At 34.4% G+C, this 27,503-nt stretch overlaps 1 protein-coding gene across 3 annotated transcripts in view; it reads left to right on the top strand.

Annotated features, from left to right (window-relative positions):
• Positions 1-27,503, top strand: part of BckdhB (Branched chain keto acid dehydrogenase E1 subunit beta) — a 459,582-nt gene that overhangs the window by 288,523 nt on the left and 143,556 nt on the right. For all 3 annotated transcript variants that reach the window (XR_016548657.1, XR_016548656.1, XR_016548655.1), the window contains exon 9: positions 9,593-9,678. The gene's annotated coding sequence lies outside the window, so the exon portion shown is untranslated. The remainder of the gene's footprint in view (positions 1-9,592; positions 9,679-27,503) is intronic.

Below are 27,503 nucleotides of genomic sequence, written 5' to 3'. Positions count from 1 at the left end.
AGATCTGCTCGTTCAGGAATGTAGACTGTCAAGTGTGGTTAATTCCCAGTGACTTTATTAGGCAAACAGCCAAGGTAAATGTCTTATTTCAATAGTGCCAGTGTTTGAAGCGCTCCATAAAGAATCAAATTAAAGAACAATAATAAATTTAGATGTCACATCTCAGAATCTCAGTTTTTTTCTCCTCGATGCTTCCTCCTACTTTTATATATATGCATGCATGAATTTTCTTACGTTCATGTTCAAAATTCATATTAATTTGAATAGATAAGCTAGAGAAAGATTTTTATATCTAAAAATTTAAATATAACACTGCTTCCTTACTCTTTCTCATCATTGTTAGCGACGATTAGCTTCCTGTTGTTGGCAAGCGCTTTTGAAACACTCTGCTAAATGACTTTTGCTGAATCTACTACAAGGCTGAAATGTTTTTCAAAAAAGCAAACTATTTTTAACATTTCTGTTCGCGTGCACGATTTATCCTTAAAACATAAATATTGTTGGCCAAGTGAGGTTTGAATTCTGCCATGGGCATGGATGTTTGTCATTGCCCCCTACGTTGGAGATGAATTTATCTCTTGGTTTGAGATCACCGCCACGCTTATTGGAGGCCTGCAGCGGCTTGAAAAAGTTCCATCGTTGGTCTTTAGAGCAGAAGAAATAATCCAACAAGATATGAAATAAATAAAAATAGAAAAATCCTTAACCCCCATGGTACCAATACACTATAGGTTTACATCATGCCGTGGGGTGATAGTCGTATAAAAATTGTTTAAAGGAAATAGAACTGATATTTCTGTTCAAAAATCATTTGCGTCTCAGTAATTAGAGAAAAAGTTTCCCAATAATTTCCCAAGCCGCCACATTAAATAAATAATTAATAATTTCAGCTCGCTCTTCTGACAGTTCGAAACTGTAGACAGTCTACCAGCAGAATTATTTGTAAATCTTTTAATTTATAACTTGTCTGAGACCATCAATTTAGTCCCAAATTTCTTTTTCATTACCGAAATTCCTAAGTTTGTCTAGATTGATGTCAAGAAAAACATCCTACAGAAAAATTAATCTGATTTAAATTATTTGTGGATTGTGAAATTGGAAAAATAAAATAAAATAAAATATATTTCGGGTAATGACTGTATTACAAATCTTTCGAATTTAGCAAACGTCCCAGACTATTTTCCAAGTCGTTTCCATGTATGTAAGGTCTGTATATATGTACAGTTCAGTCTGCGAAATTTGTGCCTGATATTCAGGAATAATGCTCGCCTTGCAGCTTTTCTCGTACTAAATCGAAAGAGGTGAATAGAAGAATCTGAGTTTGTCTCCTATCTCAGAGTAATCTTGCTTTCTCCGACCATATGAAAATGTCACAGTTCCGTCTACTCATTACTTGACTGTATACTTCGGCGGGGGAGGTGTAAAAAGTGGTCAAACGCGTCTTCCTTCCTTCCTTACACTAGAAAGTAGGTCATCTATGACCACCAACACCTTTTGCAGAGAAGTGAAAGGAGGGGAAGTTTCTAGCTGCAAACATAACAGGACGCAGTTATTCTTAGTTGGTATACGAAGTAACGGTAACTCCATTGTGTGCCGTAAGAGCTGACGCCTTTATGGAAGAGTGCGTTTTAATAAAGTACTTGTTCTAATTGGCCACTCAAGGACGTAACTTTAGTACCGTCTATGTTACAGGTAACTAGGCGAAAACGGTATCTTAAAGTGTCAGGTTTCTTCGAAAGCTGCTTTTTATTTTATTTATTTTCCTTTAAATCTGTTTCTTTTTCAGCGCAACATTTAACTCCGAATTCATCTATTTAAGAAGCTTCGCGAGCTTCTTTTAAAATATAAAATTAATAAAACGGTCCATTTCCAGACTTGGCACACACTGCGTGTAAACTTTGTAATGCATGTTTTTATTAAGATGGCGATTTCTCTTCGTTTATTTTCAGAGTGGTTCTGGGTAGAAAACTTTCAAAGGATTTTACTCGGTCTTCTAATTATTCTAACATACTGTACTTCTCTATTAATAACAGCTGGTATCTTAGGCAGTTTAATAATTTAACAGTTTAAATAGCACGCTTGTCAGGTATGAGGCATTTTATAGTCGGCTGTAGCAGGTAAAGCTTTCAGTTAAGTAAAGCTGTAGTTAGCGATGATGAAATCAATAAATATATGGATAGTTGCCCAAGTTGATAGTCTCTTAGATACATTTCTGTATTCATTCTAAATAAAACAATGCTGATATTTACCATAATATCTTATAACTTTAAGAGGCTTGTTATATTAATATTTTGTTCATTAATAATTTGTGAAAAAAAATCGTCAAACAGCTATTATATTTCTCCCAGCGGTTTGTCTAAATCTGCCAAGTAATTTCATGCCGGTCTCGTTCAGGACTGTACATACTGTCAACATGTACCACGCTCTAGTACACACCACCCCAGGAAATATAAATAAATAAAATGACAGTTATGTTCTGTATTTCAATAACGCTAACCGGCCTTGCCGGAATGGCGTGATCTACTGAGGACAGCCACACCTGTGATATAGATCTTGTTGTCTAAGTCATACAGTATCCCGTAAGGGCATATCACAGCCTCGGGGAGGTCATAATACTGGTTGCACTGCTTTATCTGCTGTAGAAAGTAAGAAGACCAGAAGTGAAATGCTAAATGCAAGAAATGAAATATTGCAGATGATAATGGAATCAAGGTTTACATTGACGTAAATATGCATAACATTTTTGGTAATACTTACAATATTTTATGCAGAAGTTGTTAGTTGACTCATTCAAGTTCGGCATGTTCTGCAATAATTTATACTAAAACCTATAATATAAGTTAAAGTTAAAGAATAAACTTTTTTTTTTTTGCAAGAAGGAAGTTTCTGAGATCTTCTTTTTAAAATAGATGAAAATGTTTGTAATTGGTTGACTGACTGGCTTCGCTTTTCAGTCGTTTCCGACCGTAGGTGACTTTGTAGGCATTGCCCACAAGGTATTCCTGGTGAGATTTTTTTTTTTCACAGGGTAGTTCACCATTGCGTTCCCCAACTCCCCAATTTTATCCAGGCTCGGGACCGGCATATGGCTGGGACGTATTCATGACTGTAGTCCGTGTGCGTTCAGGGGGGCCGTTTTGCCTCTTTGCGGGAGAAAAACCCACCCTGCTGTCCACGCCCGGCTAACTTAGCTATGTCTGAGAAAGATCTTTAAGCTCCTCACGTCTGCGACGGGAATTGAGCCCAGGACACTCCTTTCCCAGGTACATATGGTTGCGAAGCGCATAGCCACTAGGCTAACCTCGCGGACTGTAATTGGTTGAAGAAAGTAAATCTTTTAATGGATATTTTGTTTAATTTGATAATGAATATACTTCAGTGTTTTTGAAAACAAAGAAATGTTCCATCAGGCACACACTGATCTACATTCCATAGGTTTGTTGCTATTTGAAATTACGGCCAAGCATTGTCAGTATCATGTGCTCAGCTTGTATATTATATCTGTTGCCTTGGTTCGCTGGACGGCTTGTCTGTTACTTGGGTGAAAAACCCAAGTTTCTAGAAGTTAAAACTGCCGAAGTATGGATCAACTGTCTCACCTTAATTTAGAAAGATATCATACAGGTTCTTCGGATCGGATTCGAACCCAGGTCTGTTCGGCCAAAGAGTATCATCATTACTAACTGAACAATATCTGTTCAAAAGCTATAAATGATGTACATTTTGATGCCAGCTTATTGTTGGTTATTATGCGGAACACGTTGTTTCCAGTTTGGTCAATATAAGCCTTAGGCCGTTGTTTAACTTCCCTCTGCTGTGGCGCCCCAATGAGCGTGCACTGTATCGAATTTTTAAAAAAAAGTACGGAACAGCATACTTATATTAAATATTTTTTGTACACTCGGGGAAAAAAAAAGCTTGTGAAACATCATTTACTGGAAACAAATATAGAGATGCTTCTTTGGTGATGTACATCAGTTGTTTTTTTTTAACTTATAGTTCCATCAGAGGAAAGAAACTGCGCATTTGAATTCGAAATAGTCGACAAAACACTGTGCGTGCTGAAATGATAGAGAAGGCTAAAATTTCAGTAGGCTCGTTGAGAGTCAGTTTTATCCAAAGATCTGAAAAGGAAGCACCGTTCACTTTGCTAACAAATAATTCACCCTAGGTTGAAATTTTCCTTATAAAAAACTTCCTTATTTTTAGCAGAATTAGGATCCGTGTCATATCATCCAAGATTGTTCTCCAGCTAATTGATATGCCAGACCGAGAGTATTTCAACTGTCATGAATTGCTCAAATGCTGTTTTTCCTGCATGACACGGTTGTGTCATGCAGGAAAACATCATCTCTCTCTCTCTCTCTCTCTCTCTATTTTTCAGCACAAATCGTCATACTAATTCAGAGATTTAATGAGGTTTAATGCTACTTTAGAGTATATTCAACATAAAAAACCAGGAAATTGCTTATTGCACTACCTGTAATAAGTAATAGCTATCACTCCCAAAATAGAATGTCACATTAGCAAATACCTTTTTTATACGTCGTGCATTCTGACATAGAATGTGTAATGACTTGAATGACCCTAAGTTCATCCATTTCCGATACAGCAGAATACTGTGTGATCTGGCTGTTCATCTACATAATATCATAGCCTTAGATTAGTTTAATATTTTAATACCTTCAGATTATTACAAATATCTGCAATTCAGGTGAGATAAAGCTAGTTTAAAGTCAAGCTATATCATACTCAAAACTTGGGTTCGACATTTCCGTTTATCATGGGCTATATATAGACCATATTTCGTAACCTGTACCATACTACAGTAAATAAATTATCTTGGCTAATCGAATTATTTTTTATGACAGTCACACAATAAATGATGGTTAGAAAAGATTAGAAACCCAGAGAAGATTCCTACTATGGGTGGAATAAGGGTTAAATAATCCAGGAATTCTCTCTATCTATCTATCTATCTCTTTAAAGAGCAAATACGGAGCGTTTTCAAACCACTTCAGAGCACCAATGTAAAATAACCTTTTGAACCTCCTGTTTCATAGACAAATTGTGATACCCCTCTAAGAAACAAACATTTATTTGTCAATAATGAATCAATTCTTATTATGATAGACAAAATCACCATTATTCAAAATACGTAAGAATGAACATTGAACATGACCGAATCTGGCGCGGTCTTGGTCTTCAGCACATGTAAACAATATCTCGCAGCATTGAGCAGGATCTATTCTTTCTATAATGATAAAAACATCCATTGACAACATCGTCGTAAGTCATCCATTAATTAATGCTGATATGCGTTCCAATTCACTCAACCGTATTTCATACATATTTTTGCTTAAGTTAGCCACTTATTAACCATGAAAACTTTTGAAGGAACTCAAACAGTTGCTGTTATCATTTCGGAGGGATTCAATAAAATACGATATGAAGGTATTTTATTGAAGCTATATGAACTTAAAAAAAGAACATAAAGATAGACAGAAGTAATATAATCCGCATTATTGCATTATGTGGCCAATTTATTTTTTATTATTGTTATTTATTCGAACACAAACTTCGAGGATGTGCTGATATATTATCCTCATCCAAAATTAATATTTCAAAAACAAAAAAGAAAAGAAATGAATTTCATAGACTACAGTACTGTAAATATATATAAATCAAACAAGATTGTATTTCAACATTTATGAAACGTAGTATTAGAATTTCATTACATTGTATATAAAGAGTATATGAAATGCAAATACATATAACAAAGGTATATTCATGCATCTGTATGTACATGTCTACCTCTATGATATATATTGTAAATAGAATGTATGACAAACGATTTCCTACTGCGAAATCGTTTGTCATACATTCTGAGCATTCTTTGTCTTAATTCCTGATTCCTACACTCGGATATTGTTAAAGACGCCAATCTATTCTTACATATTACACACATGCTTAGCGAATGACCACCAGATTATTTCTCGAAACCAACCGGCGTTTTTGGGCAAATTTAAAATCGTTGCCAATTGTACTCACCACCGTTAAGTAAAATCTATAGCTGACATGAATTACTGAAGTATTCTGGGAATCGGTGCTGCACAAGTAACAGTTAAAATCTCGTTCACTTCATCCACACTACACGTCTTGTACATCCCCTATAGTTTTAAATAACTTTGACGTAAGATTATGTCTATTCCTCAAATGGTCAAAATTTCCCACTGGTTTAGCTACAGCTCAGTATTAACGCTTATCGGTTCCTTCCTCAAATATCAAAGACTGGAGAGAGTAGAAATTTTTTTTTTCTTCTTATTTTAAAATCAAATACAATTACTGAGTGGAAAGACAATCACTGTCCTTAGCAGCTGGTAACGGAACGTCCTTTTGTAAATAGCTAAGATATTAGCTAGTATGTTAACTTACTAGAGATTTATGGACACTAAGACTGTGTGAACAGTAATACAGATAATTTCAATTTTAGTACATAATTATGGCCTTGCAGTGATACAGTACAAAAATCCCCGTAGCGTCATCTCTTTTAATATGAACGAGAATACTAAATGAAAAATAAATAACACGAGACTGTCTGTTCTCGAAGATTCTTGGTTTCCTCATTTCCCCCTGCAGTAGCCGAAATATTACTTTAATTTGTTCTGTATATCGTTTACAATCCAACACTCTAAGGTTAACTCAAGAATTAGTCTTTAAACTGAATTTGAGCTATACGCTAATCTAGAAACACTCAAACTTGGAAACATCATAAAATGAAATATTTCTGATAACGATAATTTCGCATATGAGAAAGAATACTTTTAAAGCGTGACTGACTCGGTCATTACTGAGAGATATTCTTCTGCACGTCAAATATGAAGTTTTTCCACAAAAATACGCATCTCTAATCACCGAAATCTGCCTTTTACACCAACATATTTTTGTATTTGCAGTTTTGTGTATCCAGTCTTTGTGAGAAAATTTATTATCCCAAAGGCGGGCGGATTCGTTGTCCACGAGTCATGAAATGCTGTATTGAAATATTGCTTCTTTCCTTAATTTGATCATAGAACTTTTCAGTCTAGTTTTAAAATATACTTCATCCTGTTTTATGAGTCACACTTTCAATTTGGACCGAGAAGTATGAGCGGTGCTTTTTTTAAGAAAAGGCCTACTTATCATTTCCACCCGAGCAGCACTTGTAATGTCTCCCTCCCCTTCTTAACTATAATCTCGTGGTCGTTGTTAGAAAATATGCACCATCCCGGATACCCTAAGAATGCGCCGTACAAAGTTTTATTTTTTCATTGTTTTCAAACTTCTCCACCCAATCTGCTATCCGGGAGACAGGGTTAAGAAAGTGGGTCATTATAAGATACGCTCCAAGTACCTGTTAACGTAAGTGCCTCCATAATAACACATATAACATTGTCTTTACAAAGTTCACCCGTACAGCCAAGCATGTAGGCAGTGACTCGACCCTTCTTAGCAACCACATTTCAAGTTCTCACTGCCGCTACCAGAATCAAGCCTACTGACCGGGACTTGGACTAAGCGTCCTTGACTCTCTTAACTGGCGTCCTTGTTCGTAGCTGTTTTACCGTACCTCGAAACCAGTCTTCTCCTATTGCTGCTAGATCGCTTTAGTCTTGCAGGGTTTTGAGCTATATTTCTACTTGGGTCATGTGTCGTTTAAAGCAGGACGTTGATGGAAAAGTAAACAGTTTTCCTCTCCATTCCTTCCCCTCCCCCCACCAATCCTTTCATGTGCATGAACTAAACTGGTAATAGCAGCGACTTCACGTTGTATTATTGCACGGTGTGCATGAGGGCAGTCTGTCAGTGAAAAGAAGTAACACCCATTGAACCAAATGAGAAATCCTCGGCGCATAGCATAGAGAAACCTTGCATCTGAGGAAGCGACCATACCAAAAAGAAATAAGCGTGACAGCCGAATAAACTTATCACCTGTCCGTTTCCTTCTTTATCGTACTTACTTGCCTATTTCATTAATGCCTCCGTTGCAGTCTGCTTCCTTTCTCCATGTTGGTCCATTCTGTCATTGTCTGATAGCCTTCCTTTAAAACTCTTCTACTTTATCCGGATTTCTCCCTTCTCAGTTTTTCCCAGAGCAGTCTGTTTAAGCTGTTTTGTGTGTGTGTGTGTGTGTGTGTGTGTGTGTGTGTGTGTGTGTGTGTGTGTGTGTGTGTGTGTGTGTGTGTGTGTGTGTGTGTGTGTGTGTGTGTGTGTGTGTGTGTACGCGCGCGCGCACACACACACACACACACATGGAATCCCGAAAAAATTAGCTTCAGAATTCCAACAAAAGAAACAACAGAAATCCCTTATTTCTTAGATGTGCGTTCCGCTATAACTGTTTTGATATGTGTTTGCGTAAGAAATCTAGGTGAGATGGAAATAACCGTAAACCCACGGAAGGAAAGTAGAGCATTTACAGTTGAAAAAAAAAAAAGGGGGGGGTAAATTTTCTCAGCTGCTTAATATGTCTTCCAGTCTCTTTTTTATAGCCAATATCGAGTAGCTAATGGACTATGTCTATTATTAGCCTTGCGAAAATGCTTCTTATGCTCCACATGAAATGCATTCGAGCATACTGAAATGTGGTTTTTCTATTTTCCAATATATAAATTCTATTTTAAGCTCGTTTATTTATTCATTACTGCAGTTATTTCAATAAAGCTATACTGAACGAAAGTGATTGTCTTTCATAAGAACTTTGTATAAAAAATAAATTCTTCGGTGACGTCATATAGTACTTAATGCTTTCGTCTGTACAAGTTTTTGCAGTACCAATTGTTAGCGGAATCAAAATTAGGTATGACTTCTAAGCTTTCAGAATATGAATATCGATGCTGAAATTCTATAACAAGTACTATTGGTCAAGAAGATTCTCGTGTGAATTATCCTCAGTTAAAATATTTAAAAAAAAAAGAAAAGAAACAGGTGTTTTCTTTTTATTATCTTAAGCCAATCCACACACGAACACGAGAGAGCGTTCAACCTATGTAATTAGTGCAGATAATTATTACTAATCTTAAAAACGCATATAAAACTAAAATAAATCATAACAATAGATAACTAAGTAAATAAAAATTATATATATAATATATAAAGTATACGCAGAAAGGATGCAAATTTAATACGGAGGAGTCAACAGTTGTAGCGAATGATATCATATTTTCAAAAAACTCATTTTAATCGAAACTGACACTGTGGACAACATGTCTTTTATTGAACATTTTGCTTGAAACTCTTTTATTGAATCTTTTATCACTGCCAAAAGGTTTTAAGAAAGATTATTGAACTTATTTTCTAGACGGAAGTATCCAATGTCCGTGTATTTAGAATGGAAGTTTAGTGTTGCTTTTGTTACCATTGCACAAGCACGGATCCAAACTTTACATTGGAAAGAGAGCATGAACAGATATGTTTTTTTAATGGATATAATTTACGGCCTCTTTTCATTAATAATATTTATTTAAATTTTGTATTTGTTTTTTAATTCGAAAATATTCAGGTTTCTGTTATTTAACCGAAAAATCAGATTTTTTTAATTCTGATTTGATAGGACTGGCGATCGTTCCTCTTTTCACCTTCCCTGGATCTGCATCATTGTCAGTAGTAAAGCACGGAAAGAAGCGCTTTCTCAAAAGAGTAAGTAGAAATAACTAATTTTTGATTAGGAAATTATTATACTTTATTTCTTATCAACTAAGAAGAACCAGTTCAACATACCTTCTGTCCGAAAAAATTAAATCTCTATTTTATTTCGCATTCAAGATGCGAAAAAATTTTGATTACAGACTGCCATTGCTTATAATTATTTAAAAACTTTTAAAAATGCACGTCCATCTTCAGCTTAAAAAATAGGTTTATGTATTATGCGTACAAAACAAATTTATTGTTTTTCTTAAATGTAAAGTGCTTTTAGTATTATTTTCCAGCATAGTTCACTTATTTTCTAAACTTGCAAATTTAATCTATAGATGTTTTTTAATCCCGTCCGATATGCTTTCCTGAAGCCTAGTATGTACCACTTCTCTGACTTGGAATCTTTTAGAGGACCGACAAATGTGACAAATGATCTTGGGAGCAGGTTTGAAGTGAATGAGGAAGAATTTCAGATTTATGTTCTTGAATTGTTTCAATGATTTCATTTGTTGAATGCAACTGAGTATCAGCGTGCTGCAAAAGATCATATTCTGACAATGATCTGCGATTACTTCGAATTGCAGGTTTCAGTTTTCTTTTGAATATTTATATTAATTTACACACTTTTCCTTGGCTTCTGCACTGTTGATCGTACTGTGCTTTACTTCGTCGGTGTCCGATGGACTTAAACTTCTAATTAAAAATAATACATAAATAAATTATAATAATAATAATAATTCATTTAAAAAAAATAAATTTAAATAATGATGCTATGTAAAATTCAGTCACACATTTGGAACATGATTTATCTGACATTACTGCACTCGAACAACAACAACAACAACATGTATGATTTACTGACTTGGCCATACCAAGGAACACTAGGGGAAAAAATGCATTAAAATTGACCAAGTATCTGGAGATTGGAATTCAACAAATTTAGAACCAAAGAGCAACAACTGTTCCAATTGTTATAGGAGCGCTAGGAGCAATTCCAATACAATTTATGGAACACCTGGAAAGCTGAGTCTCCCAGATATAACCAGACTCATTTGCTTCTCAATCTAGTTTTGTGTGCTTTGACTAATGCTATCTCGTCTCCAAAAAATGGTACTATTAGGAATTTGTTGAATTGCAATCTCCAGATACTTGGTCAATTTTAATGTATTTTTTCTAACATTGCAGTGGTCAGATGAGTTTAACTCATCTGACCACTGCAATGTTCTGATGTCATTCTCCGAATTCAGACCATGTGTTAGCAGTCATGGTTCTATGCGCTATGACCGGAAGATTTAATATATAAAAAAAGTACATACACATCTTTCCATTGCATCTTCAACCTTCATCGTTGGGACCACTCGATAACTTCAAAAGCGTTCGCCAGAAGTACACTTCCTGGAATGACGTGACTCATTTGCTTCTCGGTCTAGTTTTGTGTGCTTTGACTAATGCTGGCTGTCGACGAAGTATGTTCGTTGTTGCTGTTAACAAATGCTTGTGAATTACAGTTTACCCATTAACATTCATGGCATGCAACTACGCGTTGGGGGGAACGTTTTGGCTAATCGAATCCCCAAGTAGATGATGGAGTCTAATCTAGGTAAATAGGCTTCTTAAAGATCATCGGTTCCTATCGGTTAGTGTAATTTAAGCTCTTGTGTATTTATATTCCTGCAATCGCAAGGGTAACCCATGACATTTGGTAAGAGAGTATATAGTCTTGAATCACGAAATTTGTGTGTGTGTGTGTGTGTGTGCGCGCGCTCGCGCGTGCGTGCGTGCATGCGTCTAAGTCAGTAGGTTTGTAGTTTGATTGCAAACTCTGGACAGCCGCTAATCATGTTTTAGCATGTAAAGCAGAGGAACGGTGGAATCCAGTTCGGTGGAGCAACGCTCATGAGGTATCTGTAGAAAAAGTTTAAGCCTGAAACAGATCGTCTAGGCGAGAATTGTTAAAGTGAGTCAGAGAGAAAAATGTTGAACTGGCCGACTTTTCTCCTATGTTTGGATAGTATCAAGAATATTAAGAAGGTTTCTGATATACTACCCAAAACACAAGAACAGCATTCTGATGTTGAACAGATCTGATATTTTGTGAGTACTTACCTGGGCGAAAAGTAGCATCTTGAGGATTCCCAAGTTTTTAGCGCCTGTGGGTGTTGTGAGGTGATGTGTATGTGTACCAAGAAAGGCTCAAGTTAAGTGTCAGTTCAAGAAAAGAAAGAGACACACAGAATCCATACTTGTTTTATATGATTAACTAGCCGACCTTCATGAGTGTTGACTGTTGATGACCGTTTCCATTAATTTGAAGGGGACTGAGGTGAGGAAATGGTTCGGTTATTTTACGCTAGACTTTTTTTATTTACGTTTTATGGAATGGACTGAATGCAGGCTTGCTTTCGTGTATTGGGGGTAGATTCCAGGTGAGTACAAAAGACTTTCGTAAGGATATGAGACAGCGTTTGTTTAGTACACAAATTTTGAATACAGCTGGGGGAGATGTAAACACCTCATCCCGCTTGGGATTAGATCCGTGACTGAAAGAAACAAGAAAGTGAATATTTAATACCAAACGACAAGTTTTGGTCTGAAGGTAGGGCGCTCTCTGGAAACAGAAAGTTGCACAAGATTACGGTCTGATTAATTGAGAGTTAACTGCTCTGGTCTATTTGGAAGGAGAACTTCACCATCTGAACACCTATAAGAAAAGATCAGTGGTGTTGGTTGAGTGGAGAGGGTTTTTTAGTATTGTAGTTGGTAGACCTACGATTTCCATTAAGATCATTGTTTACAGAAAATATTTCCGCATATCATCCCTGTTGGTTAGTAGAATTGCAAAAAGAAAACCAACTGGGGATATGATATTAAATATCATTAAGAAGAAGAATTCACAGTTGGGGTAGTAAGAATGAATACAGTCAAGATTCTGTGATAGAAAGTCGAAGTCAGAGTAATTTTCAGAATTTAAAAAAAGAAGTGATAAAGACAGCAGAGGAATGTAATTGAATGGGACAAGGGGGGAAATCTTAATCCCGAGCAGATTAAAACAGAGAATTCTTTGTATTCTCTGGCATGACACATCCAATTTCGCACATAAAGCACAAGGGCTGCCCATATGCCGAATGGAATCGTGGCTTTATGCAGTTTACAGTCAAGATGCTTAGTGTAGTTGGTGAAGTTGATATTATTGGTTCGTACAGCCATCCAGATTCAGAACTCTGAAATTGGCATCTGGATGGCTGTTACGTGATGATATACATTAATTATGTTTGAGTTATTCTTTGAATATTGGTAAAGAGAACATGAAAATGATTTTGGTAGCATTTTTGTGTTATATACAGAAATTTTGGTTTGATTTTTTCAGCGAGATTTTTCTTCAATGCAATGGCATTATGGGTCTTCGTTATTCTGTTCATAGTTCACTTTAGTTAAAAGAAATGCTCTAGGACTTGTCATTCGTGTAGGGAGTATCCATTCTCCCTTCTATGAGATCTGGATTTTAATTCAAATCAGAAATACAACTTTTATAACCAGTATCCAGAGTTGAACTAGCCAATCTCAGACGTACGTGGTAGATTTTTTTTTTTATTTCTCGGAAAATCGGGTTTTTCCTCCTTCATTAACATATTAACTAGTGAAGACACTTATGTCAGGGTGTCCGTTGTACAAATTGTGCCATTCGACTTGTTGTTGTCGTTACCAAATTTTGCATTGCTCCCGTATATGACTAGGAGTAGACTATAAACTGTTTGAACCCAAAATTTATTCCTCTGCATATTTCCCACATCAACCCATTAACGAAACGGTTTTTTTTTTTTTTTTTTGGAAGTAGATGGAGAACAAGTTGGATAAATCGTTATATAGTTCAGTGTTTCTCAACTGCCAATCCATGGCAAAAAATCTTAATTCTTAAACCTATAAACGACGACAGCAACAACAAAAATCTTGATTGATGGATAAGGTGAATTACATCCTTACTCAGTTTTATAATTGTTTGTTCCACGGAGCAGTGATGCTTCACAAACCCACTGATGTTCTGCATGTTTTTTTTTTTTTTTAAATAACCCAAATATCAAATCTGGTGGTTCCCCAACGTGATGTCGACATGTTTTTTTTTTTTTTAAATTAAAACTATCTTCAGTATGAACATATAAAAAGAAATTAAAATGCTTTTTTACAAAATCCGATACGCGCCAAATAAACCAGGACTGAGTGTTATTAAGTAATTAAGAACAGTGAAATGTAAGAATTACAGTGGTAGGAGCTTTCACCTTTGACTATTCATGTGTGAGAAACAAACATGTTGTTCATTCTTTTATTCAGTGATAAAAATGAATGAGAATATTTAAAAGAGATATTTTATTCTGTTCGTTGAACAATTTAAGAAAATCTATTATATACTCAAGATATATAATTGTAGAATTGTGTTATTTCATGGTTAAAAAAAAAATACATATATTACTGCCCACAGTAAAATTTGGGAAGCTATATACTGTTATTATATTATATTATATTATATTATATTATATTATATTATATTATATTATATTATATTATATTATATTATATTATATTATATTATATTATATTATATTATATTATATTATTAAATAGAAATAAATAAGTGTAATTCAAGTTAACAGTTAAAAAACAAAAATCAGGCAAATGAAGAGGTGAGGAGAGCGAAATTAGTCAACTAATAACTACATTTTTGTAGTCATCTACCCCACGCCCCATTTTAAGGCGTATATTACGAAATTGTTTACAGGGATGGGTTGCTTTTTCTTCTCTGTCCTTTCTATTTTTTTTCGACAAGCAAGGATAGCAACTTAAAAAAAACGGAAAAATAAAAATAAAATGCTACACTGTAACTGTAGTTCTTTTATAATTTTCCAAATCTTATTCAAAAAAGGTACCCCTAATTTAAAGACTAATTATTAAAATTATTAATGTATTAAAATTTGAAAATTGGTAGGAATAAAAAAACTGCAAGTTTAATTGAGGTATGATTTCTATTGATAATATTGATTTCTCTTTCTCAATATACCGGAAAACTGCCTTGGTTTAATTTTAAGGTTAAAAAGAAGGGGGGGGGGAAGAAAGAAAGAAAACAAATAACCTTAAGCCTCCAAGCTGAAACTTTTAGAATAAGGATTGAACTCGAATAATTAACTATATATATATATATATATGTGTGTTAAATATATATATATATATATATATATATATATATATTTCTTATTCGGCCTGTAACAGCCTTCTTCACCTGAAGAAGGCTGTTACAGGCCGAAACTAGTAGTGTGTTTATATTAAAACCTTTTTAATTAAATCTCGGTTCTAGTCATTCAATTTTTTTCATAAAACTATGTATGTTAACCGAGTCAATGATCATTCTGTCATATATATATATATATATATATATTTATACCTGGGAGCGAGGTGGGGGGGGTCTCATACGGATTTGTCATAATCTGGGAACATACAAAACAGATGTTTCTTTATTTTTCTCAAATTTATTAATTTTCTCATAATGTTCAAATAAGCTGCTTTATAAAATTATGAATAAAATTAATTGCAAGCAGAAGAAAACGAAAAAAAACGTAATTCAAAATCTTTTTAAAAGAAAACTTGTTATTTAGTCTTTAAATTGCCACTTTGAAATATTTTGTCTTATATGTTATCTGATGTTTCCCTTTTTAAATATCAGCAATAATTTGTCATCATAACTGATTATTATTGGTGTTTCTTCTACATAATAAAACAAATTTCCTGCTGAAGTCTTTCCTGTACTCTTCGCTTATTCAATCAGTATTCCTAGAAAAATATACCAAATGAGAAAACTGAAAATGAACCTGATAGCTTAATTTTTCACATGTCTTAATCATGTTTTCAGCTACACTTTTAAATCAGTATGTTTCTTGTTCTCAAACATTTTTAAAGTAATATCTGCTTATTTTCTCATTGTATTCTGTTCTTCCAAATTCTTCACCTGCGGTTAATTTTCTTATGCGCGGCCTCACGAAAATGTATTTCAGCTTTTCATGAAACACTTGATACTTGAAATAGCCTACTGTCCTAATCAATTACTTCATTGCTTTATTAACTCTAATTTTATATAGAGCAGGAATAAAATAACTTCCTTTGAAACTCAGCTTTTCCATTCACATAGCAAACACGATTGTTTCCTATGATTGTTTTGAGAAACGTACAGACAGCTTTCAAATATATGCAGTTTTAACATTTGTATGATTTATATTTTATTTTATAAAGAAGTCTGGGATTTACATAAGTCTGTTTCCAATGAACAGAATGAGTGACTGGAACAAAAATATGGTATGCATTCATTCTCATGATTTCGATACCCAGAAAAGGAAGTCCTTGGAGTAATCAGCGTTTGAACTTGATACTGCCATCTATGCAGATTCTTTCGAGGCCTCAATCTCTCACCATGTTATTTAATTCGCTTCTTGCGAGCTGTGGTTCACTCTCAGTGAACTACAAAAATGCCACTTCTCATTTTTTTACTTCTCGTAGTATCTCGAATGTTCTTTTGTTGCGAATATGCTAGAACACTTCCGCCACTATATGGAACTTTAGAGTTCCCAACTTTGTCAAGAAACATGCTATGTTATTTTAATTATTTTATTTGACCAAATAAGAAACAACGATATTTTTCAAAGATTTTGTAGGGAATAGCAGTTACTTCTGTGCTCCCACTACTATTTGAATTGCTGAATAACAGCTAAACATTTGCAGATACCATAAACATGCCGGCCTTTGAAATTACTTTAAGAATCCAACAACGAATCATTGTTTTCTTAGTTTTCACATGACATACATTAATCCATATATCCAGAGGATATAATGTTCCCAATTCACTTATGGTCATTCTAAAGAAGGCAATCTTTTTCATAGCTGTCACTCGTAATGACCTTTACTTTTTTAGCCTTTTCAGTAGGCCTGAAGAGTGCCTACCTCGGATACCGAGATACATTTATCGTATACCCTACTATAAAAGAATAATTTACTCTTCCTCACAGGATTAAATTACATGCAATAATTTTTACCAGTATGTTTTCTTCTTTTTTTTTTTTTTTGTTGTTGTTGTGTTTTGTTTTGTTTTTCACCTAAGGTTTGGAGACTCAAACAAATGACTACATAAATATTTTTATAGCGCAGATCTACTTTTGCTTTACTCGATATAGTCAATATACTACATTGCTTAGGTACTTGCTATCAATTTATGAGGTACAGAGGAAATATTCTGCAGTTCCTCTCATAGAGTTTTAATGTAGCCATTGAAAATTATCTCTACAGAGAGTTTATCGGATATCTACTCATCATGGAAGACGTTCAGGAGAGTTGTGATAAAGAATCTGAGCTAGTCATTCTGTCGGTAACACTTGTGTTTCACGCATCCGGATTTCTTACGTTGGAAAATGTCCTGTGGAAATGTGCAAAAAAACTGCATCGTTGTATATTGCACTGCGTTCTATTAGATTAGTATACGGCTTTCTTACCATTCCAATAAAGAGCATATACTCATTACTCTACATTTGGAAGCGATTTCATAACAGGAGGGCGCACAGTGCTGAGAAATACTACAAGGCTGAGCTGGGAGACCTTAATCGGTTCAAAGAATGAAGAGAGAGAGAGAGAGAGAGAGAGAGAGAGAGAGAGAAAACACAACAACTGAAGTTGTGAGGAGAACCTAAAAAATGTACCTTTGCAACTACATAAAAATGCCATAATGATTTATTGCTTTAGAGCTGTGCTACTTTACTCTTAGGATCCTCAATTAATTTGCTTTCGATCTGCAGTGGAGGCTGGATCTCTTAATAACCGAAAATTAACGAAATATCTGATCGGATGTTACATGTCATGTCACATCTGATTATATTTTATCACAAATTTTTAAATAAGCAAATCCTCTAATTGATTCCCCAAAGGATCAAGGCAGAACTCTGCTAGTCTTAATGAACCTTTGTAAGGTCTCCATCCTTTGTCGTCACCGATAGCTTAAATTCACGGATATCAGTGATCTGGGAAAGAATATGGTACACGAAATCACCATCTCTTGATTGATCCTAAATCGTAACTTATCGTAGTTCGAAATAATGTGAGTTCTGTGGTCAATTTTTTATAGTGCTTGATTAAAAATCCGAGTTTCTGAGAGGAGGAACTACTTTCCTGCTCCAAAGATCGATTAACTCCGAAACCATTTGGGGAGGGGGGGGGAAGACTTGGAAAAGTTCTTTCATTTGGCGATTAGATACGAATTGGTAACGGTCTTTCTTCTGGCAGTATATAGCAGCATGGAAGCAGTGGCTGTCGCCTTTTATTTCATTTTATTTTATTTTTTTTACATTTTATTTATTTATTTTATTTTATTATTGAATAATTCGTAGACAGTATTTAAATTATATTGAAAAGTTAAGTAATCAATGATAAAAATGCAAATGACATTTCTTCTGTTCACTAATTCATCCAAAAATATGAACGCAAATTTATGAATTTACGAATTTCGAAGACTTTTTTAGCCAAGATGGAAACTATATTATGCAGTTCCTTTCCGTAGATGTTGACTCACATTGCGAACGGCTGTGTAATTTATTATTTTTATTTAATACTTTGTAATAATAATAATAATAATAATACTTGATTCTTATTTCGGGAAACAACTCACATTCATAGCACACACAGTTCGAATATCATCACTGAGATCATAATGGCTCATTCTAATTAATTTAAACATGTGGCCAAACCATTACAGATCAAATTAATTTGAACTGTGAGTTGCGAAAATGTTGCAGATATTGAATTAGACCTAACTCAGGAATACTGTAAGAGGAACGAAGAATAAACGATTCAGCAAATTTGGGTTAAAAGTGGAAAAAAAAAAAAAAAACTACAGAGCTAAATGATATAATGAATAATGAATTTAAAAACATCATTCCCTGAACGCTTATTGTTTAAATTTAAGTTAGAGATGGAGGAGGAAAATAATAGTCGTCCTCCAGAGGATCTTGGTTTAATAATATTTAACCAGGAAAGAATTAAAAAGAAATTAATTTAGGTCATGTCATGTCACAGCTTAGAAATTGCTGCTCTAGGGTCACTTATTTTTGTTAACAGCTGTGTAGAAATGAAAAAAATTACTTTGTACAACACAAGATGACGACATTCTCTTGATACATCTCATGTAGCATCTTAAGGAACCAACCACTTCGCTTATCATTTACTGAGGACCAAATTTCACTGTAAGTTCAAGATGTCGTGCACTACCGTCAATTATCACTACTTTTAGCTACATTTTCGGAAAAGTTTTACCGGGTCAGTACCATGCTCTTATCCCTGACTTCTTCAAATTAATCAACATTACGCCTCTGACGTAATATCTTGACCTTGTAACCTCTGTAATATCGCAACTGACTCCAGTTCGGTGTTCATAGCACTTCCTTCAAGTGCACTTTATACAACAACCGGCAAGACTTCAGTTGCTGTTGGTCGATTGTAGCGTCAATAGTAGCGCAACATCTCAGCAGTTCTCGTTCCGGCTGTGCGGTTTTGTTGAAACTGTGACAAGAAACCCACTTTCCAGTTCTTGCTCATTGTTTCCGTCTGAGTAGCGTGAAAAACGCCAAATTCTTCCGGTATGGAAATTGGGTCTTAGAATTACTGGAGGCTTTTATTTACAACTCAATCCCTAAAGGAATATAGAAAGGGAAAGGGAAATAATTTATTCTTTATATCAGGAGAAGCTGAAGCTTCTTCTGGTGTTCCTTGTCCACTTTCTGTGATATTTTTTTCTAGGTATGTAAAACGAGACCACTCTTAAGGAAGCCTTCAATAGACGCCTTCAATAGAAGCTGAAAGACAATAAAACATATTCAAAATATAAATTTTATTTTCTACTTCTTAACAGAGAATTGAGCTAATAGTTTAGCGGGCATTTTGTTTCTTTTTTTCATACAACCGACGGTATGGCCCTATTGCCTCTTCAACTTTCGTACAATAAAAATTTTTTTTCGTACGATTGTACGAAAAATATTTTCAAATTGTTTTTGTGAAATCTCTTTTGGCTGACTATCAGTGGTTAAATTTTCTTCATATTCTTTAGGATCTTCCCGCTGTGCATCTAAATTTAGCAGGTCGGAATCACTCAATTCTTCAGAATGACATTTAATTAACTCTTGGACGTTATCATTGAAGGGGAGAAAGAAATAAGGACTTACGAATTGGTTACCAACACGCAAAATCACGTGCTTTATAGATAAAATTTCCCAACTGTTATACAAGCAAAATATTTACCACTTTAAAAACTACAATGATCATAAAAGAGAAGTTAATTTTCCGACGTGTAATAATAAACAACTTATCCCAGAAGACGGATTGATTACCTTATTATCGGAATGGATTCTCCTTTTTGTGACATGCGTAGAAGTATCGAAGAGTCTCGAATCTGTGGGCATACTATAGCAGACGACATAAATTTTGCCGGTAAAAATTTGGAACATAGTATACATAGTGTACATGGAAGTAGTGTAGTATGCCATTAAAAATAACTTTGTAAAATGTTTTAAATCGGTAACTAAATTATTTCATCCTGGTGAGTGATTTTTTAAAATAGTTAGTCATGAAAATGTATAGATAGAAAATTTTTAAAATCTGTAACATTTATTTTTAAGATGTATATAGGCGCACTAATCGAGTTTTAGAGGCGCACTAGTCGAATTTGGGTATCTAAAAAAAATGACGCACTAATCGGGGGCGCATTAATCGAGGGATTACTGTAATCTCGTTGCTGTGCTTCATCACATGTCTTACTACTGCCTTTGTATCGGAATGGTCAGGCGCATAATGTCATGGGGGCGAAGGAACACCACGAGAGGAAAGGTAAATTCCTTCCGTATTCTAGTTCTGTTGACTGAAGTAAATATCAAGAGCCTTAAAATTATTTTTGAAATATGGGGAGTACGAGAGGAAATCGTAAGCAAATATTGGATATCTTTATAATAATCCTATACATGAAGTTGTGTGCCCTGTAATATATTAATCCCGAAGAGGTACAAATCTGAAGAGAAAGAAGAAACTTACTAATATTAGAGATGACGCACAAAGCACGTTAGGAATATCCCTAGTGATCTAATATCTAAACAAAAATTATTTGTTCTGCCTTATCCTTGGTAATCTATATTTTTTAAAAAATGTCTGTATGTTCTATCTTAACGCCATATACAAATCGGCACCAGTTGCAAGTCTGTTTAATAAGGAAAAGACACAAGTATCTTTGCGTCTAAAATTTTGACTCTTGTGTAAACCCTCATCGTTCAAGCTGCTGTTTGATACTGGTTTTCGCTTTAATCAGGATAACAGTTGACTGTAGTTTATTTTTTATTATTTTTTTTCATCCAACAAACCTGCTCTTAACTAAAATCTCCTGGACGACAACTGCATTACTCTTCGTTCTTTTCGAATTGAAAGGAAAACAATACGCACCTTGGAAAGATGTTAATTCATATTCATTATTCTATTTAACTCTGTACCTTCAAAAAAAAAAAAAAAAATGTTTAACTGAAACTTGCTGAATTGTGTACGTTCATGTGCCTCCTGTGCTACTCCTGAAGTTTTACTTCAGGAGTAGCACAGGAGCACAAGCGTTTATTAATTAAAATGAAATTTAAAAATATTAAAGTTATCAGAAACATTTCTTTATCAGAATCTTTTGACATTTTCAGAACTGTATTCCCCAAAAGAACATTCTTGGCAGTTATTTTTTCAACTTTTTTTTTTTGTAATGTTTGAAAATATTAGAAAATTGTTTAACATTTCGGGATTATTTCAGTTGAAATTCACTTACACGAGTAACACTGAAAGAAAAATTTTAAATTATGTTGTGGATAAAAAAAATGGCGTTTAATATAAATAAATATCTTTAATGAACATAGTCTGCAGCATTTAACCATGATTTTGTTGACGGTAAATGAAATTAATAACATAAAAAATACATAGGCTCTCGATTTGAAGGTTCCATCAACTTTTAGCGTTATTTATCGAGGACTACAAGCTAATAAGAAATTAGTAGACTAACAGAGTGCGACATGACTTTTTTTCATGGGAGCGGCTGATGAATGGAATTTATTACCAGATCAAGTGGTGAGTGCGCAAACATTGAACCAATTTAATACGAGGTATGATAAACATTATCTCTGTTAAAATGCATCTTACTATTGCTTCCCTTGATGAATCTTGACCCCAAGAAGTGTTTGTATAATAATAATAATAACTTTCATTTTCCTTATTTTGTTCCTTTTTGTCATTTTACTTGTGTTAATGGGTATCTTGCTATTCATGTCTCCCGCTTCTTATTATTAATGTCTGTGTGCATCAAAAGTTCTCTCTCTCTCCCTATGACAGGACATGACAGTTCTATAGAATGAGAGAAAAAATAAGTTTTACTAATAATTCGCCCTTTATAAACAGATGTGTATTCATTCTTGCAATGTAATTATGTATGCCCTTGGCCCTCACACTTATATTATGATTGTTTATATAGTGTTATGCCGCATTGTGTATCTCTTAAACTCATATAAATAATAACAATAATAATGCAGCGACCTACAGGTCGAGTTTAGGTCACTTGACGAAAACTGGATGCTTTAAGAACGTCAAGGAGATTGTCGTCCATTACGTCATGTTAAAGACCCAGTTATTACCGTCAACGATTATGAGCATTTCAAGGATTCCGTGATGGAAATGACATTTTCGATTGCGTCATCACAATTGGCATGCTAATATTGGTTAAGTAACAAGCGACAAGTTAGCATGCTTAAAGGGGAGTTTAAAATGCTAACCTTCCGTTCTGCTCAGCTGTGCCCGGAGAATTGTTATGGTTCAGAGATGCAGACACGTACTCTTCTTGCGAGACTATTGCAGGAAATTCCTCGGAGAAATTGTGCCATAAGCACTTTTAAATAACATTGCTTGCTCTAATACTTATGTCTGTTCCGACATTTCATGCAGCACAATTCAACAGCTTCAAGTACATTCTTCTTTAGTTATTTTAACGTTATACAGTACCCAGAACAAACTTTAAATAGGTTGAAACAAGAGTTTAATTCAGCCAGCATTGACCATTAATTAATATAGTTTGACATGAATTATATCAGTCTGAGGATGATAACGTCTATTCAAAGAAAGATTGATTTAAATAAATGTAACACTTTTTAATAAAAGAAATATATAGGGAAAAAAATTTGTTTAAATGAAATCTGCTCAAAAAATGCAGATTACCTATAACAGCAAAATTAGCTGTCATTTACTACAATGCTAGGATATCATGCCGAATCGGATCGGTTAGTCATGTCTGTCGAAAAAAAGAACTTCAGCTAGATCTAGGTGTGCACGCACTGTCGGTGCTAGGTTATTTTGCGCCCTAGGCAAAGTTTACAAGTGTGTCCCTTATTTCACAATTGTATATTTTTTTAAATGAAATTTTAAATATAAAAAATAAAAATTATTTTGGCATGCTTTATTAATAATATACAAAGTAATATACAATATGTATAATATATGAAAATCAAATTTTGATTTTTCTTGCCTTCAATTTTGCAGAACTTTGAAAGTTTTGCGCCCCTTCGTGGCTTGCGCCGTAGGCGGTTGCCTAGTTTGCCTAAATGATAACGCTGGCCCTGTGTGCACGTATTTGTAACACACACGTTTCATTGTTCGTCGGCATCTCATCGGGTGGTAACGAGGTTGTCTGTGGGTGCTATATTTCTCTAAATCTGATACATGCTAAAATAGTAGTGACGTAGACGTATATCTGGAAAATGCTTTCCTTCTTTTGTGGAGATGAGTAATTAATCTTATTAAGTCTGATATCCAAAACTTGCATTGCGTGTTAACTGGGGATGATTAGTTTTTCAGGTACTTTATGTTTCGTGCACACTTTTTTTTTTATTTATTTTACACAATTTAGAAGCATTTGCTTCTTAAAAACAGACCAAGAACACGAGAAAAGAAAGAAAGAAAAAAGATGAAATGCACAGCAGCGTGATTTGCCTTATTACGAAGCAGAACTACAACGTTGACTGAGAAAGGTTAACATGTAATGATGCATTCTAGACATCTTTTGTTTATTTATTAACTGAACAATCAGTCTTAATTTTATTTAATCAAAAGCCGTGGATATATGGTGGCAACAGAAATGTTTATGAAGTAGCTACTTTCTATGTCTTGAATGTACGACGTTTTCTTGTGCTTCACGAATACCCCGATCTGACTTGAGATTTTTCATTTTTACTTTTGATGATAATCAATACTTTCATTCACTTGACGATTGAGTGTCATCATACATGTATTGAATACTACGACTTCATAATACTTCGGCTACGTGTATGAAATTAGGACGAAACATTGTAGTTCATAATCTGTATAGTAGATGAGATTCACCATTCCACCTACAGCTTTGGTAAAACCCAAGGTATAAGAAAATAAAACGTCGCCATAAGGCTTTAGCACAGCACTGGAAAAAAAAAAAAAAAAAAAAAAAAAAAGGAGGGGGGGGGATGAATCCATATTTACTTTCTCATGTATCCAATAATCACTTTCCCGAAAACAAGTCTTATAAAGAAATCTTTAACATGGTGTTTCCCATAAAAAGGTGACTCTCACTCTGTCTCTCTTGACGCACTTGTTGTTTTCTGTGTGCGTGTGCGCACACACACTAAATAAATACACTCCATTCGTGATAATTCTTACGCTCGAGTGAGTGCGATGTCGCGAGCTAACTGTTGCTGATATGAAATTCCTCGGTTGCCATGAACGATAGCGAAAGACCTGCAATAGTGAACTTATTCGACATCACACAAAATTAAAAATACTTCGTAAGCCCTCGATCTGAATAGCCGACTTAATTGATATTTTCAGCTAACTGAATTCTTTATTGTATTTTTGCCACAAACACGTGACGGTCGAAGGATTGTTCTTAAGAATTTCTCGGGAGAAGTCTCACTGACAACAAGATTTAATTCCTTTGTGTGGGTGTTTCTTTAAGTTAAGAATATGTTCTACGAAAATCAGCCGTGCTTGTCGTAGTGATGCAATCATACAGCTTTCGGAAAATGAGGAAAGTATAGTTTCCTATAATAATCACTTGCTTATTGTGGCTTTCAAGAAAATTAAGATACGCCAAACAACAACATATTTATATAGCAGTAGTAGCAAACTTTGTTTATAGCTTGCATGGTTATCTCTCTCTCTTCAATATTCAGCAGTCATCAACCTACATTCTTTGATTCTACTTGTCTTGATAACCCTTTTACATTATCTCGCTAAAAACTTTCGCTGTACCTGAGTAACAGTAAAAAAAAAAAAAGTTGATGTGCAAAAATCGAAGTGAAAGGAAAAGCAACAACAGATTATAACTTGTTATGCTCCTTGAGATCAAGCAGTTCATCAACTAGCTGTGTCTTATTGTTCATATTGCAAGTACACACACATCACACATATTATATGTCATTGAGAATGAATGGGACTCATTTCAAAGAAGTCTCTGACCACTCTTCAAGTATTGAGTCTTATTGGTTGTTGCTAGACGACAACTCAGATGGTTCAAATGCGAAGTGGTCTTCAAAAAAAAAAAAAAGGTTCAAATGTTGGATAAGATAATCTAGAACAAAATAATTTATTATCTGTCATCATACCAGTTTTTGTATAAAAGTCGCGTTGCTTTCGAAAATAAATTAAAGTAATAATAATTCACAACTACTGCCTTAATAAACTATAATGTAGCTTTTGTTCTGTGATAAAGTCACTCCTACTCTGTGTCATCACAGAATATTTATGTCAACAGTGTCTAATTATCACATATAATGCTGTGACTTTACTGACTTTTGACATTTCGACTGATTTAACTTCTATTTGAATAAGAGAAAATTTTAAATAACAATTGGAGCGCATTTTAAGTTTCCCATTGCAATTCCACTGCGACAATATTAGGAATCCATACCAGGTACGCTTCTGTTTATCATTTATGTAAATAATTTGCTTAATTTATTCTTTACTTCAGATATTATCGTGTACTCTGTTAATGTTGTTTTAATCAAATTCGTTGAAGCCACAGTCTTTTCACACATCAGGAACAACAAAATAATCCTTAACTTCTCCAAATGCTGCTGCTGCTGCACAGTGTTTAAGACAATGAAGAAGAAACACTAGTTTGAGCTTGTCAACATAAAAATCTCCGTATTTATTGATGACGAATTAACCTGAAAATACTGCATTACACACATAGCCATCAAAACTGGTTTAACCAACTATACGTTATTCGTGGCCTCCTGCCCGGAATGGTAAAACTTACATATATTATAATCTACTTTATTAATCATTGATGCGATTGATACTGCCAAAGCTCATCTTGATAAAATCTTGATATCCCCCCCCCCCAAAAAAAAAAACGTTCGGCTCAAAAGTCCTTAAACGATTCTTCACGTCATAGATAGGATTATGATTCAAACCTTTCTAAACGAATTGACAGAAGTTATGGATTAATAGGACAATTCGATTGAAGGTCTATCTCTCAGAGGTGCTGTGGTTTGCTAAGAATGGAGCATAGATAACCGACTTATAACACGCTAAGGTTTTGAACATGTTGCTTGTAACTCAAATTGTTGGATATTATAGTTGTAGTTCATCAAATATAAACAATAAAAATTTATGTACAGAGTGCAAAGTGCATGTAATATAAAATCAGATGTTTTGAAAATTATCAAGTTGGTGTTAAAATCATAAATGATTTTAATCATATAAAAGCAATTTAAATAATAAATTACTCAAATTTTATTATTTCATTTTAGTCGAAAATCAAATACAGTACTTGTAGTTTAAGTGCTTTAATATTCTCACCCCTGTTAAAACTGCTTCCCTCGATGGTCTTGACTCCAGGAAATGTTTGTAATAATATTAATAATTTCACTAAAATATTCAGTGTTTCATATTTCTTTATACAGACATTGATAATGTTAAAAGTTAGTGAGATGCCATCCACTGATTTTACCGTAATCATTTGAACATAGGAATTCCGTGAATGCGTTTAGATCAGCGTTTCCGAAATGGTGGGTCACGAGAGTTTAATGCCGGGTCGCCTAAAAAACTCTCTCGAAAACCTAGGTGTTTCGTTTTGGGGTTTTCTTTTTTTCACTAAACTCTAAAATACAAGCAAATAGCGTTTAATCGGGACTAATGAATAAATAATTTAATTAATAGAGACGAAAAACGCGCTCCGTCCGTGTAGCCATTTCACAGTCTCTTTGTTCGTGGTAAAGTGGCTCATCTTTTCCTCCAAACCTGAAGTTTCTAGTTAACAAACAACAGCATCACACTTCTCATTAATAAATCACTTGGCTTTAGTTTAATTGCTTTATATTTTTGTAAGAGTAAATGCTTCTTTATTATAATAATAATAAATGAAAACTCTGTGAACATTCAAATCTGTTTTATTTTACCTATTGGCCATAAATATTTTAGTGGGTCACGAAGATGAAGTATTAAAATAACCGGGCCACGGAAAAAAGAAGTTTGAGAAGCCTTGGTTTAGATGATAAATGATATCTTGGTATAACACCACCGTTACTATGCTTATTAGAGACCAAAAGTTGGAGAAAAACGCCATGTCTTAAGGTGAAGCTTGATTTTCAGTTTATATAACTTCTGGGACATTCCGGAATTCATGGGTGGGATTGCGGGGGGAGAAAACATCTCTGAGGAATAATATCTTTTGCATGACATGGATATTGAATTTCACTAGAAATTCTTATTTAAAT

This window comes from Typopeltis vanoorti, chromosome 8 (genome assembly GCF_054136105.1).
Source record: "Typopeltis vanoorti isolate ZY-2024b chromosome 8, IOZ_Tvanoo_1.0, whole genome shotgun sequence".
NCBI classification, from domain to species: Eukaryota; Metazoa; Arthropoda; class Arachnida; order Uropygi; family Thelyphonidae; genus Typopeltis; species Typopeltis vanoorti.
This window is presented reverse-complemented; position numbering and strand designations above follow the sequence as displayed.